The sequence below is a fragment of the Perognathus longimembris genome, chromosome 22 (assembly GCF_023159225.1).
Source record: "Perognathus longimembris pacificus isolate PPM17 chromosome 22, ASM2315922v1, whole genome shotgun sequence".
NCBI classification, from domain to species: domain Eukaryota; kingdom Metazoa; phylum Chordata; class Mammalia; order Rodentia; family Heteromyidae; genus Perognathus; species Perognathus longimembris.
Genome location: NC_063182.1, coordinates 25,908,772 through 25,923,184, shown reverse-complemented (window position 1 = coordinate 25,923,184; position 14,413 = coordinate 25,908,772).

Here is a 14,413-nt window from a genome sequence, read left to right as displayed (position 1 = left end):
TTTATGTTATGAATCGTGGATTTAAAATGGTTAAGTGCTCAGGAAGGTACTATTAGGCCAATTTTACTAGTTGTGTTTTTTCAAATGTTCAAAATTATTATGTATTATTTTTATCTGAAAAAATACTTAAAGAGCTAAAGTGAAATCACATTTCTCACTCTGATTGTAGATGTGCTAATTGATTTTGGAATATTTAAACTGAGATGTGGGTTGGAGAATGAATTCACTGAATTACTGATACCTATAACTTTCACGTATAAAGACTTTGCCTTTTTCTCTTTATCTTTCTCTCTGTGTTTGTATATATAGAGAGATAGATATATCATCTATATATCTCTATATGTATCAGATTTTCTTCTGGACAGATTTGTATTTTTCTTTTATGTGGATATGGTAAATAAACATTTTAAAAATGTAGTCCTATAGAATTAATCCTAGTATGATCATATAATTACTGTTTTATCCTAAGTAATCCTTTTAGTTTTAAAATGCAGTTTGCCATTTACTGATGTCATTTACAAATGTTGTTTTGATGGTATTTAGTTGACATAACTAGTTCATATTTGCTAAGTTTTAATGTATATTTCTTACTGCTTATTAATAAAAGATTTAATAGTCTATACTTCTACATGTCTATATATGTAGTAGACATGTAGATATATATGTATCTATAGATACATGCACACATATCAGCATAATAATCCAATTATGAAAAATCCATACTTTGAATCTTTGTCTTGTAAATGAATAATGTGATCTGTGTACTTTTGTTGTTTTGTTGTCACATTAAAGTTTATTTTCACCATATTATTTCATGCTATATATCTGTATACTTGTCTCAGGTCCTTCAGTGAGCACCTTCCCGGTGTGCTGCATCTGGTAGCTGACCTGTTCCCTTTTGTCTGAACATGTCCTTGCCACCCCAGGTTCCAGACTCAGCCAGTCACTATACCTGACTGTCAACTTTGTTTTTATTTGCACGTCCCACCCTTTTCATTCACTCCTCCTGACTCCACACTCCCAGGGATTATCCAGCTACTCAGAGAAAAAAATCACGTTTATACTATATGGTATAGTGGAATGTCTTGTTAGGGGAAACAGGATTGACGTTGTGATAGGCAGTGTTTTGTATGTATTCCCAAAATCAAATCATTGATACGTTTCTTTGGTTCAGAACTCCATGAAGGTACTTGTAGCATGTAGAAATAGCAACTATCCTTCTTCTTTTTCCTTGTCCCATGTCAATGGAACCCCAGTGTTTTCTAGACATTAGAAGGCATGGTACATAAAGAAAGCAAACCAAGCTGGGAGTTAGTGGCTTGGATTTCACTGGTAATTCTAGCTACTCTGGTGGCTGAGATCCAGGAATGACATTTTGAAGCAAACCCAGGGAGGAAAGTCCCCGAGACTCTTAGTTCAGATAAACCAGGAAGAAGCCAGAGGTGGAGCTGTGGCTCAGGTGGCGGAGCAGGAGCCTTGAGTGGAAAAAGCTAAGGGACAGTACAAAGGCCACTCATTCTCTGAAGACCAATTAGTCTAGATAGGGATTGCAATACCATTATCCTAGCTGGGGATTATTTTTCAAGTAAAGCATATAACTTTATTCGAACCAATGCAATATAACATAAAGTGTGGGAGATTCCTAGAAAAGAAATTTCCTTTTGTCCAACCTTTCTTTGATTTGTAGCCTTTCTGGGTCTTTGTTAAGGAAGTTCCGTCCTGTGCCAAGGAGCCCAAGTGTTTTTCCTACTCCTTCCTTTAGTGTTTTCAGGGTGTCTGTTTTGATTTCAAGGTCTTTGATCCATTTGGAATTGATTTTGGTGCAGGGTGATATATAAGGATCTAGTTTTAGTTTGTTGCATGTGTTGAGCCAGTTTTGCCAGCACCATTTGTTAAAGAGGCTATCTTTCTTCCATACTATTGTTTTAGCTCCTTTATCAAAGATTAAGTAGGCGTAGTTCTGTGGGTACATTTCTGGGTCTTCAATTCTGATCCATTGGTCTTCAGGCCTGTTCCGGTGCCAATACCAAGCTGTTTTTATTACTATAACTTTGTAATACAGCTTGAAGTTGGGTATTGTAATTCCTCCAGCACCGTGTAGCCTCTATTATTGATGATCTTCCTGTATCACCTTCCTGTGGTTGTACCTACACTATCTCTGTATCTTATCTGAGTATATTGGAAACCAGGTATACTGGTATTAGAACTAGGAAATTGGCAGGGAATACCAAAATCAAGAGACACAGGGTAAAAAAAAGACAAACAACTACAAAAGTAATACTTGCAAAACTGTTTTGGTGTAAATGAACTGAACAACTCATGGGGGGGGAGGGAAAGAGGGGGAGGGAGGAATGAGGGAGGAGGTAACAAATAGTACAAGAAATGTATCCAATGCCTAATGTATGAAACTGTAACCTCTCTGTAATTCAGTTTGATAATAAAAAATATAAAAAAAGAAAAAGAAATAAACATACTTATCTCAAAAAAAAGAAAGAAATTTCCTCTGAGAAAAATGATACAATAAGGAAAAAAAAACCCAAACCGTTCTGTTTTTTTGATATAAGTGTGAAACTGCCATCCTATTAGTATAAGGAGACAAATGAGTATGTGGAGGATCAGGAAGGTGAAATAAAGCTTGTATTACTGATGCTGGACCAGGAAATAACACATCTAGATCCAGATGGTGACTATGCCAGTTTAGGCAAGCACTAAAAGAAAGTAGCTTAGCAAGTGGGAGTACTCATTATAGGTTGAAATTCTGTACAATCATGTTACTGTATAGCAAATTTAAAAATAATTGTATATGGAGTAAATATCTGCAAAGGACTGTATTTTGACATAATATCCATTATTTTTTCCATCCTAGGGAAGCAGTTGGAAAGATTTAGCGAGTGTGATTAAGAGGATAGCTTGTGGCTTGATTCTGTTCCTTGAGCTGTTCCATGCTAACTTTTATATTGTAAGAGGCAATTTAAAAGATGCTGTTTCTGGGTCATATGAACTTTAACTTTGTATCTGTGCCTTTTGAGTTGAGCTAGTTAGTCTCTGCTACAGTCCATTTGCAGGCACTTGTTTGCAAGGGAAAAGAGAAGATTGGAATAGCCATCTTGTGGGTGAACTTCCCCTCAAACAAGTGATGTCTGTCTTCTAATTATCTCAAAGCAAGCTGGCAAAATTCAGGAGACCACCTTTCTCCTGTTCCAGGAATAAGGTAATAACAACTCTGGAATTCCTTTTTTTTTTTTTTGCCAGTTCTGGGGCTTGAACTCAGGGCCTGAGCACTGTTCCTGGCTTCATTTTGCTCAAGGCTAGCACTCTACCACTTGAACCACAGTGCAACTTCAAGTTTTTTTTTTTTTTTTTAATATATGTGGTGCTGAGGAATCGGACTCAGGGTTTCATTTATACAAGGCAAGCACTTTACCACTAGGCCATATTCCCAGCCCCTGGACAAAAAACTGAACTGTCAACCAGGCCATACCTGAGATCTAGGACTGTTTTGTTTATGCATACCCTCCTCACTTGCTGTTCCCAATTCACTTTATTTAATCTGAAGCCAATGTCTGCACCTCTGAAGACAGCTGAGGATGTATTGAAATCTGCCTTCCCTTGGCTACCATGTCATAAATTTCCTTTCTCTGCCCTTCACGATGTCTCTATACTTGGCATATGGGATGAATAGCTGGACCTAACTTGCAACTCCTAAACTTTGGGCTTGGAGTCTAAAAACTTGGTTTTAATAGCATGAGTCTTACTACTATAAACAGAGGAAAGAAATCTTATCCTAGGCCCATGTCAATAAGTTGTGTTTAATTTTAAGTTTTTAGACATTTTCCCAGTTTTAGACAAGGAGGAGTCTTTAATATCTCCTGAAAACGACTCACCACAAATTACAGTGAGTCTTTTATTATACTGCTAAAAGGTGATTCAAATCCTCTAAGAAACTTGAGGGTTTTGTTATGTGGGTATGTTTTGCCTCTGTTTGCTTGGACTTCCTCTACTGATCCTTCTGGGTGCTCAACCTCTACACTATGAATGATTAAGTTGATGCTTTTCTTATTGATTCTTGTTTCATTTCAAAGAAATGAAAAGAGACATGTAGTCCCTGCTACTTCCTGTGTAACATTATAAAATCTCCCCACCATGCTTCAAATCTAGCATCTCATGGTTCACTCAGCATGATACTTGAGTAAGTAGGAGCACACACTGGCTTAGAGTTTCCAAGAAACAGAGTTGCATTTAATATTTTATTTTTGCAGCTTGTTTCACATCCAACCAGGGTGTCTACTCGGTGAGGAGATTACATTCCTCTCCTACCTCCCCCTGGTTCTCTCTGGTGAAGGGGCACAGTGGCTGGTAGTAGAACAAAAGCCAATTTCAATTTCCATATCTGAGATGGCTCAGTGCTTCATCTAGGCTGAAAAGAAGAAAATAGTATCAAAACCTCAACCTTCAAGAGAATTGGAAATTGTATAAAATATTAGAGAACAGCTCATAAAGTGATAATTTCAAAGTAGAAAACATCTGAGATTTAGGCACTGTACATACTGTGACTTCTGATGACAACTGTTTTCTCATAGTTTGTTGTTTTTTTAAGTCTGTTTTGTGATAGCACTGTTTGTATTCTCTAATTAGAAAGAACAACTTGGTATATAGAAAACAAAATTATCTGTAGCTTTGCTGTATTGATCTTTTAAAACATTCCTAATGATAGATCTATATCTATATACAGATAGATACACACACACACACACACACACACACACACACAAAACAGGGCCATCTCTATGTGATATACACAGTTTTAAAGAGAGTTTTCTCTGTTTTCAAATCAATTGTCCTGTTATTTTGGTCTCTGACCTGCGTCATCAGACTCCACTGAAGTGCCTAGGGGCATTTCTATTGCTATCCTCCCTTAATTAATCATTTCCCTTTTGGTGGATTGGCAGGGGGCCTCTTATTAGTCTCCTCTTTTCAGCCTGCATCCTTGAGTTATATCTGCTTCCCTATGTTTTTTTCTATTAGAGTTTGTTTTTATCATTTTGTCAATTACTAGACGATGACATGGGGATGGGCGAGTCTTGATCAAGAGGAAATAGTGAACATATTTATTTCCAAGAAGATAAAAGCAGATCTCCTAAGAGAGGACTTTCTGAAGATTCAAGTAACCAGGAAAGGAGCCTTAGTATGTGTTTCCTTAGGGGACTAATACACTAAACAGAGTAGAAATAGAGAGGAGGGGCTGATTTGACAGCAGTGGCAAATCTATTTTTCATCCCACAGATTGCTAGGACAAATATTTTATACTATAAAACAAAAAATACACAAATATTGAAAGAATAATATAAGACCATAAGAGGTAATGGAAGGTAATTATAACCCAATGTAAACAATTACCACTGTCCTTGGATCTGTTTACTTTGGTTTTTTTCTTTTTTCTGTTTCATCACCTCTGTTTACTTTGTTAAAAACATTAAACAAGATTTCCCTTCAATCTCCATTAATCAAGTTCGAAGAGAGAAGAGAGTCAAAGGCTCCTTCAAACAGGAATAATTAATTGGCTGCCTTCAAGATCTCTTTCCAAAGTACATTTTCAGAATGTGACTTATTTTATTCAAGCATTACTTACAAAAGTAAAAGCACACACATCAAGTGAACAGCTCAACAATCCTTTATAATCTGGACATGCAGGTGTTACTAACACCAAGCTTAGGCAAAGGTATATTACCCATATCCCAGAAACCCACATGGTTCCTTTGAGTTATTAACTCCCTTGGAGATGAATATTACACTCACTTTGTCCTAATTCATGAACTATCCCAGTTGGAGCTTTATAAATGATGGATTCACAAGTATATGCTATTTTAGTCTGGTTATATAATGTTTGAAAGTCATCCACTTTCAATGCAATGTTTTAAATTTTATCCACTTTATGCAGTGTACTTGGTGGATGGCTATTTGAGCTGTTTTATTATAAATGCTGCTACTACAACTATGCCTACACATATATTCCTATAGAAATGTCTCCTTTTGGTTTATATCTAGGAATAGAATTACTGTGTCACATGTTCTGTACATAATTAGCTTAAATAAATATTGATGCTTCTATGTACATTACCAAAAAATTTGAACTATGCCATATTCTCATCATAATCTGACATTGTGAATCTGTTCCTTTTTGGGGAGGAGGGCAGAGTTGCTGGTCCTGGCACTTGAGCAGCCTAGGCACTATCCTTGAGCTTCTTTGGCTCAAATATAGAGCTCTACCACTTGAGCCACAGCCCTCTTCTGGCTTTGTTTGATTAATATATGGAGATAAGTGCCTCATGGTCTTTCCTGCCTGTGATGGCTTCAAACCGAGATCCTCAAATCTCAGCCTCCAGAATAGCTAGGATTGCAGGCATGAGCCACCAGCACCTGGAGAGTCTATTTACTAATAATCATGCAGGTGGGTATGTGGAAATTATAATAATTTTGACTTCCATCTCTCTGATGACTAATGAGGTTATCTTTATGTATGTTTCTGTATTTTCTTTCCTATGTATGTTTTTGTATTTTCTTTCCTAAAGGACTTCTTGGAATCTATTTTTCTGTTGGTTTGTGTCTCAACATCCTGAATTACAGGAATTATATATTCTTGATATATGTGAGTATTATGTTAGATATTTGTGATGCAAATACCATCTCTTTTTGAATGGCTTGACTTTTCACTACCTTGAGGTTTTGGGGTGTGTTTTTTTGTTTTGCTTTGTTTTTTAATGGTCTGGGCATATAACTTGTGATAGAAAACTTGCTAGAGGCTAGTCTCCAGCACTACAAAAGGTGTTGTAATATTTATTTTAAATTTATTACACATTATGGGGTCTTATTTAAGAACTATGCTGATTTCAAAATGATTTTTGAAATCAAAATGACATGTTTTCCTCTAAAAGTTCATTTTATATTTTAGATCAAAATTATTGGGAGCTGAATTTTAGTACAATATAAGTCTCTGACATGATTTCCACAAACCCACAAGTATGATTATTAGTAAATAGACACTCCAGCTGCTTGTGGCTCATACCTGTAATCCCACCTCTTCTGGAGGCTGAGATTTGAGAATCTAGGTTTGGAGCTGTCCCAGCCAGGAACGACTTATTTTTTCCTACGTGAATACACAATTAAGAATAATTTGTAGTAATCTCAAATTTATACCCACTGCCCTGCACTAATATTCATGCCCCTATAGGTCTTTTCTAAGCTCTCTAGTTTTGTTCAACTAATCTACTTTGTATATGATTAAGCTAATATCACAATGTTCCTAGAATTTGATAATATGCTTTGATGATATCAATTTGCTATTCTTCCAGAATGTCTCTGACTCGCTATTTTAATCTCTTACAGTTTACATGCATTTGGATCAGCATGCCAATTTGATACACACACACACACACACACACACACACACACACATATTTATCCCTCTGCTGAGATTTTGACTGAGATTATATTAAGTATTTGGATCACTTGGGTGGAGACCCGTGAAATTCCCTACAGTTAGTATATAGGAGTACGAAATCAAAGGAGTCTGGAAAGGTAAGTGGACCTAGATAACCAATAACAGAGTAGCACTGAGAATAGGTTAGGCATTTTAAACTATACTCCAACAGCATCAAGACATCAATTCAGATACATTTGTTGTGCTTTGCATAGGCACAGTTGTATTTTGCAGCAGTCTAAAGTGCCATAGAACCTTTGTGTACAGGTGTTAACTCTTATGCAATCTACAGCTGTACTCTCTTCTTCCTTACTACTAAGATCACAGAAGTGACCTCTAAACGTCCCCAACAAAGAAAACCAACCCTTTCCTCTGAACTAAGTGACATTAATATGCCACCATCATTTTAATTACCTCTGTTTCTATGCGTCAGGAATGCTACCTCAAAACCCAGCTGTATAGAGAAAAGAAGGTTATATCTATGAGACTGATGGGGCCTGTTATCTAAATGGTGTTTCCAGTGTCTTGTTAGCGATAGACAAGGTCAAATCCCCTAGACCGCTGGTGTCATTGACAGTTTGGGGATAGAGGTGGGGTCAGGACGGGATGGTCAGAAAGAAAGGAGGCATGCAAACGGAAACTTATATTTGACAATCACAACAGCCATGACTCATATGCACTCACATAGAGCAGCAGGATCTCAGGAGTCTCTGAGTCTTTTGTGTTAGTCAGATTTTCATCACTGTCGCAATGTCTGAAAGAAACACCCTCAATGGAGAATAGCTTTCTCTTGGCTCATGGTTTCCAAGGCTCTAGTCCATCATGATGGGGCTGAGTGTAATGCAATGGAGCAGCTCATTCCTGGTAGCCAGAAAGCACAGGAGAAAGAGAAAGGGAGGAAGAGCAAAAGAAAGGCATAGAGAGACAGTGGCAGAGAGAATACCTGCACTCACGGGCTTTCTCCTTTTTTGTTATTTATTCCATCCTATGAGATGGTGCTTCCAAATTCAAGGGGTGCCTTTCACTTGTAGTTAATCCTTTCAGTAAACATCTCAGACACACACCCAGTCATTCTTCCTGATATAGCTGAAATGGCAACCAAGATTAACCGTCATATCTGTCATCTCTTTATTGAGGATATGTGTGTGTGTGTGTATGTGTGTGTGTGTGATATTATATATAAGTGTGAAATGCAGTGAATTTTCCAGCACTGTTCATAAGGAGAAAACTTTTCTCTGTAATCCAAGAGGATGTATTCTTTGTGGCCGTGAACTACAGTCTACACATTTGTAAATGGACATGCTCCTGTCCTCATGAGCTGCCTGATCTATGAAAGAGGAGACTTCTTCAGCCCAAGAAAACCCTAAGCATTCCTCAGTCTCTTTCTGGTCTGCCTCAATCTAGCTTAAAAGTATAAAAGGAATAATTGTTCTTAAGGATTCCTAAGAATCTAAACCCAAATCTACACTTGCAAAGGCAAGACAATAGTTTGTAATTATCTTCTTAAAACTTCTCATTTTGTTATTTGGTCCAAATCCTTTTGGATAGCTAAGCATGTATCAGGCAAACAAATGGGGTTTTCCAGGGATCCTCGAATCCAATTCCTGGACACAAGTTCTTCTGAAGTCAGGACTGTACAAATACAAAAAGAACTGATATTAAACCTAGGTCCCCATTCCATGCCCTATTCTTTAAAGCTAAATTGTCATTGTCTTTGCTATCTTTTCCTAACTCCTCAGCCTACATAATTAATCATTATTGTAGTAGTTTTAATAAAGATATGTCTCAAAAGGAGAGAGTTGAGGTGTTTTCTTTTTGCTATTTTTTTGCCAGTCCTGGGGCTTGAACTCAGGGCCTGAGCACTGTCCCTGGTTTCTTTTTTGCTCAAGGCTAGCACTCTGCCACTTGAGCCACAGCACTACTTCTGGCCTTTTCTATATATATGGTACTGACGAATCGAACCCAGGGCTTCATGTATATGAGGCAAATACTCTTGCCACTAGGCCATATTCCCAGCCCAGTGGGGTATTTTCTTATTTATCCCCTAAAGAACATATTTTATTCTTTTTTTAAAAAAATTTTTTATTGTCAAACGGATGTACAGAGAGAGGTTACAGTTTCATATTGTTAGGCATTGGATACATTTCTTGTACTGTTTATTACCTCCTCCCTCATTCCCCCTCCCGCCTCCCCCTTTCCCTTTCCCCCCCATGAGTTGTTCAGTTCATTACACCAAACAGTTTTGCAAGTATTGCTTTTGTAGTCGTTTTTCTTTTTTACCCCTTGTCTCTCGATTTTGGTATTCCCTTTCAGTTTCCTAGTTCTAATACCTGTATACACGGTTTCCAATGTACTCAGATAAGATACAGAGATAGTGCAGGTACAACCACAGGAAGGGGATACAAGAAGATCATCAATAATAGAAGCTACGGTTACACATAGTACGTTGAAAGTAGTTACAACAGTGATATAACAATTGTTTCCATAACATGCAGTTCATTTCGCTTAGCATCATCTTATGCATTCATAAGGGCATAACTATTGGGCTCTTGTGATCCTCTGCTGTGACTTGCCTAAACCTGTGCTAATTATTCCCTATGAGGGAGACCATAGAATCTATGTTTCTTTGGGTCTGGCTCACTTCACTTAGTATAATTTTTTCCAAGTCCTTCCATTTCCTTACGAATGGGGCAATGTCATCCTTGGCACAGGACAGAACTTCCTTAACAAAGACCCAGAAATGCTACATATTTTATTCTTTAGGTGAATTTAATAAACTTTGTCTAGTGTCCAGATGTTGAAAGAAATGCTTGTATAATCATAGGAAGTTCAGTTACATCCTTTCCAAGCTATTGCTTTCCATTGGTATTTGCATACCATCAAAAACCCAGGAAGTAAAGTCCTGTGCAACACAGAAGAGCTTCTCTAAGGGATCCTCTGTCTTTATCTAGACAGAACTATCTGGAAACTTCTCTCTGTTGAAAAACATTACCTCTCACCAGGCATATTGCAACATGTAACATATTTTATTCACGTTCAGTATTAAAAATGACAGTTATTAGGCTGCTAATATTTCTTGATCTTTCTTGTTTCTGCCCCACCTCTCCACATTGGCAATGTAACATAACATGAAACATCCTTTTTAATGGAGGAAATAATTATAGATGCATTTATTGCCAGCATTTGTTTTTTAGGTTTTACTTTCTAAAAATTCTAAATGCTGATGATCGTTTGTTACCATTCAGAAGAAAATATATGAGACCTATTTGTCACAGATCGCTGAATTCCCCGTAAAAGGGACTGAAATCTTCCAGTTCTTTTTTATATTCACCTCAATACCATGTTAGAATAATAAGTTAAGGACAATCGTCTCCCTTAACATATGGAATCAGCAGGCAAATAATGTTTCTCTAAGGAATTGTTTATCCCTAACCCCACTGGGCTATGTTCTAAAGCTGCTTAATAATTACAGTAACAGGTGATATTTTTAGCCAGGCATCCAATTCTATTAAAATTTTATGAGCTACTTATATTGTATAAAATTTCCATGAGTAAAGTTACATAAAAAAGCAAAAGGAAGTTATTAACGGTTAGTGGAATTTTAGTGAAAAATCTTCCATAAAGGTGTTTGTATTGTGGTTCTAACTTCCCCAATAGGGAAGTGCTCTACTTTTATTAGAAATTCATGATCTATTATTAAGAATCAGAAAATTAAAAATCTCTTCCTTCTGTAGAGCATGCTCACCATTTGCCTGGTATTTTCTTGGAATTATGTGGCCTGTAAGTCTCCTTCCTTAGAGAAGCTCACAGAAGCACATGCAAGATTGCACACAGGAGACCACCCAAGGGCCATGAGGAAGATTACAAGGACTGGGCCTCACCACTTGCACTATTAATGCCCACTACATGTTTTAAAGTGGCATAATCCCCACAGAGATGTCATCAAAAATTCCTGAGGTAATACTTAGAGATAAGTGAGTAGTTCTGTTGGAAATGGTAATAGAGTAGAGGTGAAGAAAGTTGGAGGGGAAAGTTCTAGATGCTTATCTTGCTCAGCACTTCACAAGGGAGCTCAGGAAATAACGTTGGGATCTGGGAATTCTTAGGAGCACAATTACAAATTCTAGTTGCTTATTATAGTTTGGTCATGCTTATGAAGGAAATAATAACTACACACTAGTGATATATAGTACATGTTGGTCTGGAATGCTCTTGTTCGTGGTATTGAGAGTTGGCAAGAGCAGATAAAATAGTCCCTGGATAGGGGTTCATAGTTGCCTAACTTTTCCAGAGAGGCCCGGGTTACTTGCAGAGGAGCAGAGTGCTCCTCCCCTCCTGGCAATGTACCTTTTTGACTGTGCTTTGCCACTGTAGGACAATATACATTCCTAAACACCCTTTGATGTTCACCTGGGTTTCTCTATGTCCTTAGCCATGGACTTCTGCATAAGTATGACATTTTCTTTAATTGTCTCTCCTAATTTTAGACATTACTAAGTTAGGGGCAAGCTTTGCATAGCTCTGTCCTGATGTAGTCTGGACTGTTTTTGTTGTTTAATTTTGTAATGGCATTCTTATTTATTTTGACTTTTGTAGCATCTCAGAGATGCTTTGCTGGAGTCCCAGGAACCATTCTTTTAACTTCTATAGTCGTTACTTGATTAAATCAGTGGGGAAAATACAACCAAATCTATGAGAACAAAAGGAAATATGAACTTTTAGTTGCTGCATGCTCTGTTTATATTCTCAGGAAGTGGTAAGATGAAAAGTTTATAATAAGGATATTTACCTTCAGTCTTAAGTGGTCTGTTTTCAACTCAAAAGAAAACTTAATGTTTGGGTGGTGTAGGGGTTTGGACGTAAGACCTCATGCTTGCTAGGTGGTGTCCTGCCAGTTGTTCATGCCTCCAACCCAGACAGGAAAATATTTGAGTAGGGTACAAGATTTATTCTCTCTGAGCTCTGTCTTTTCCTTTATGAGACAAACTCACTGACAGTTCACTGTACTTTGGATAAGAAATACAGAAGTTATACAGCTAGTACAACTCCTGGGCACTTACCCAAAAGATTACAAATCAGGATGCAGTGAAACCAGCACAAACATGTTTATTGCAGCAATATTTGCTATAGCCAAGGTATAGAATTAGCCAAGATGCCCCTCAGTGGACAAAAGGATCAAGAAAATGTAGTATAATGCACAAAGTTATTTTACTTATCTATTAGAAAGAAGGATTTTGTACTATTTGTATAGAAATGGAAATATTTTGAAAAACAATGTCAAGTGGAGTTAAGTCAGGCCCAGAGAGATGGAAGGATCCATGGTTTTCTTTACATGTGGAGGCCAGATTTAGCTTACAAATTCAAAAGTAAATATATTGTGTGGTATGCAAATATATACAAATGTATTAACTGAAATATAGTGGATTCAAGGGAGATCTCAAATAGTGTAATTACTTTGAAAACCAAAATACAAGTTCAGCAAAATAAATCACCAGGAATCTGGTACTTGAAAGAGGTGGGGTGAGGTCAAGGGGAAAGGGGTGGACAAATGAAGAGGAGAAGAGGGGGAGACTGCAATCAAGAAAGCAATATATATCCTCCAAAATGAAGAAGCATGAGGGAAAGGATGGGTACTGGAGAGGTGATTGAGAATACTGAAAGGGGTGACATTGATTAAGATATATTGTATTCCAAGACTGCTTTATTAAATGGCAACTCCTTTGTACAACTACTTACAGGTAATATTAAGAAAGAAAAAGAAAAAAACCCAACTTGTACAACTATGTAAAAAAAATGGTCTCATGTGTTTTATCTGCCTTCTAAGGCTAGTTTGAAGCAAAATGCTTGTCTTCAATATCCCCAGTTGTGAAATGTTCAGACTGAGTGTTTGCTCTTTCCTCTCTCCATGTAATGTCACTTTTGGAACTAACTGTCCTTCAAGAGAGCTTTCTGCTCATCTTTTACTTTCAATTTTAATTATGGAAATAAATAACCTGCACAATATTTCAAATAAGACTGAACTGGTTATGTTTATAGAATCTCAAGCATCAGGACTTAAGGAGTTGAAAATAATGAGATGATAGTAACCATATGGAGTTCTAGATGCCACTTTGAGTGGACACTTTCATTTTCATACTTCAGGGAGTCGTCAATAATCTGACTGATAACTTGGGGCAACAGTGGCCTTGTGTTTGTGTTGTATCTTTATGTAGAATATCACTCATCAATTCAACTCTTATAGCCACAGGATGACATGGACTTATGCCCTAGAAATGGTGATCCTGTGACCATTTCTTTCTATATGAAGCCAAATTTGGTCTACAGATCCAAAAAAACTCACATTTTCTATCTTTTGATTTCTCTACTCCATACATCTCATGCATATTTAAGATGTCCAACTTACGACTCAACTCTCATTTGCTTAGTCTATCCTTTGTTCTTCAGAGAGTTCTACATTTGAATATTGCATTTGTATTATAAATATGACCATGATGTTAGGTATTAATTCATATTTAATAAAAGCATACTTTGCTCTATTTAGTTGTTGTCCTTTGCATGCAATTCTCATAGATAGTTTCACTGACAGTAAAAATGAGGGGGGAAGGGAAAGGTTTGTGGCACGAGAGTAGAATTAACTGACAAGAGAGGGAATGGAAAAATCCTTGATCTGAGGCAATGAGAACAATCATGAGCCTTCCAGCTCTACTGTAATTTTCTGAGCTTATCAGAGATTGTTTTTAAACCCTACAATTGTCTGGAGGGCCCAAAATATTTTCTGATCAAAGAGAGGAAATCTCATCTTTTCCTTTTAAAACTATACAGTTTTGAAAAGACAATTTAGAAAATGGGAATAAGCCAAAACAGTAAAGTTTTTGAGACACCAAGAATCATGAATGGTGAAAAAGTCCAGGATTATAATTAATTAATACCAATTTA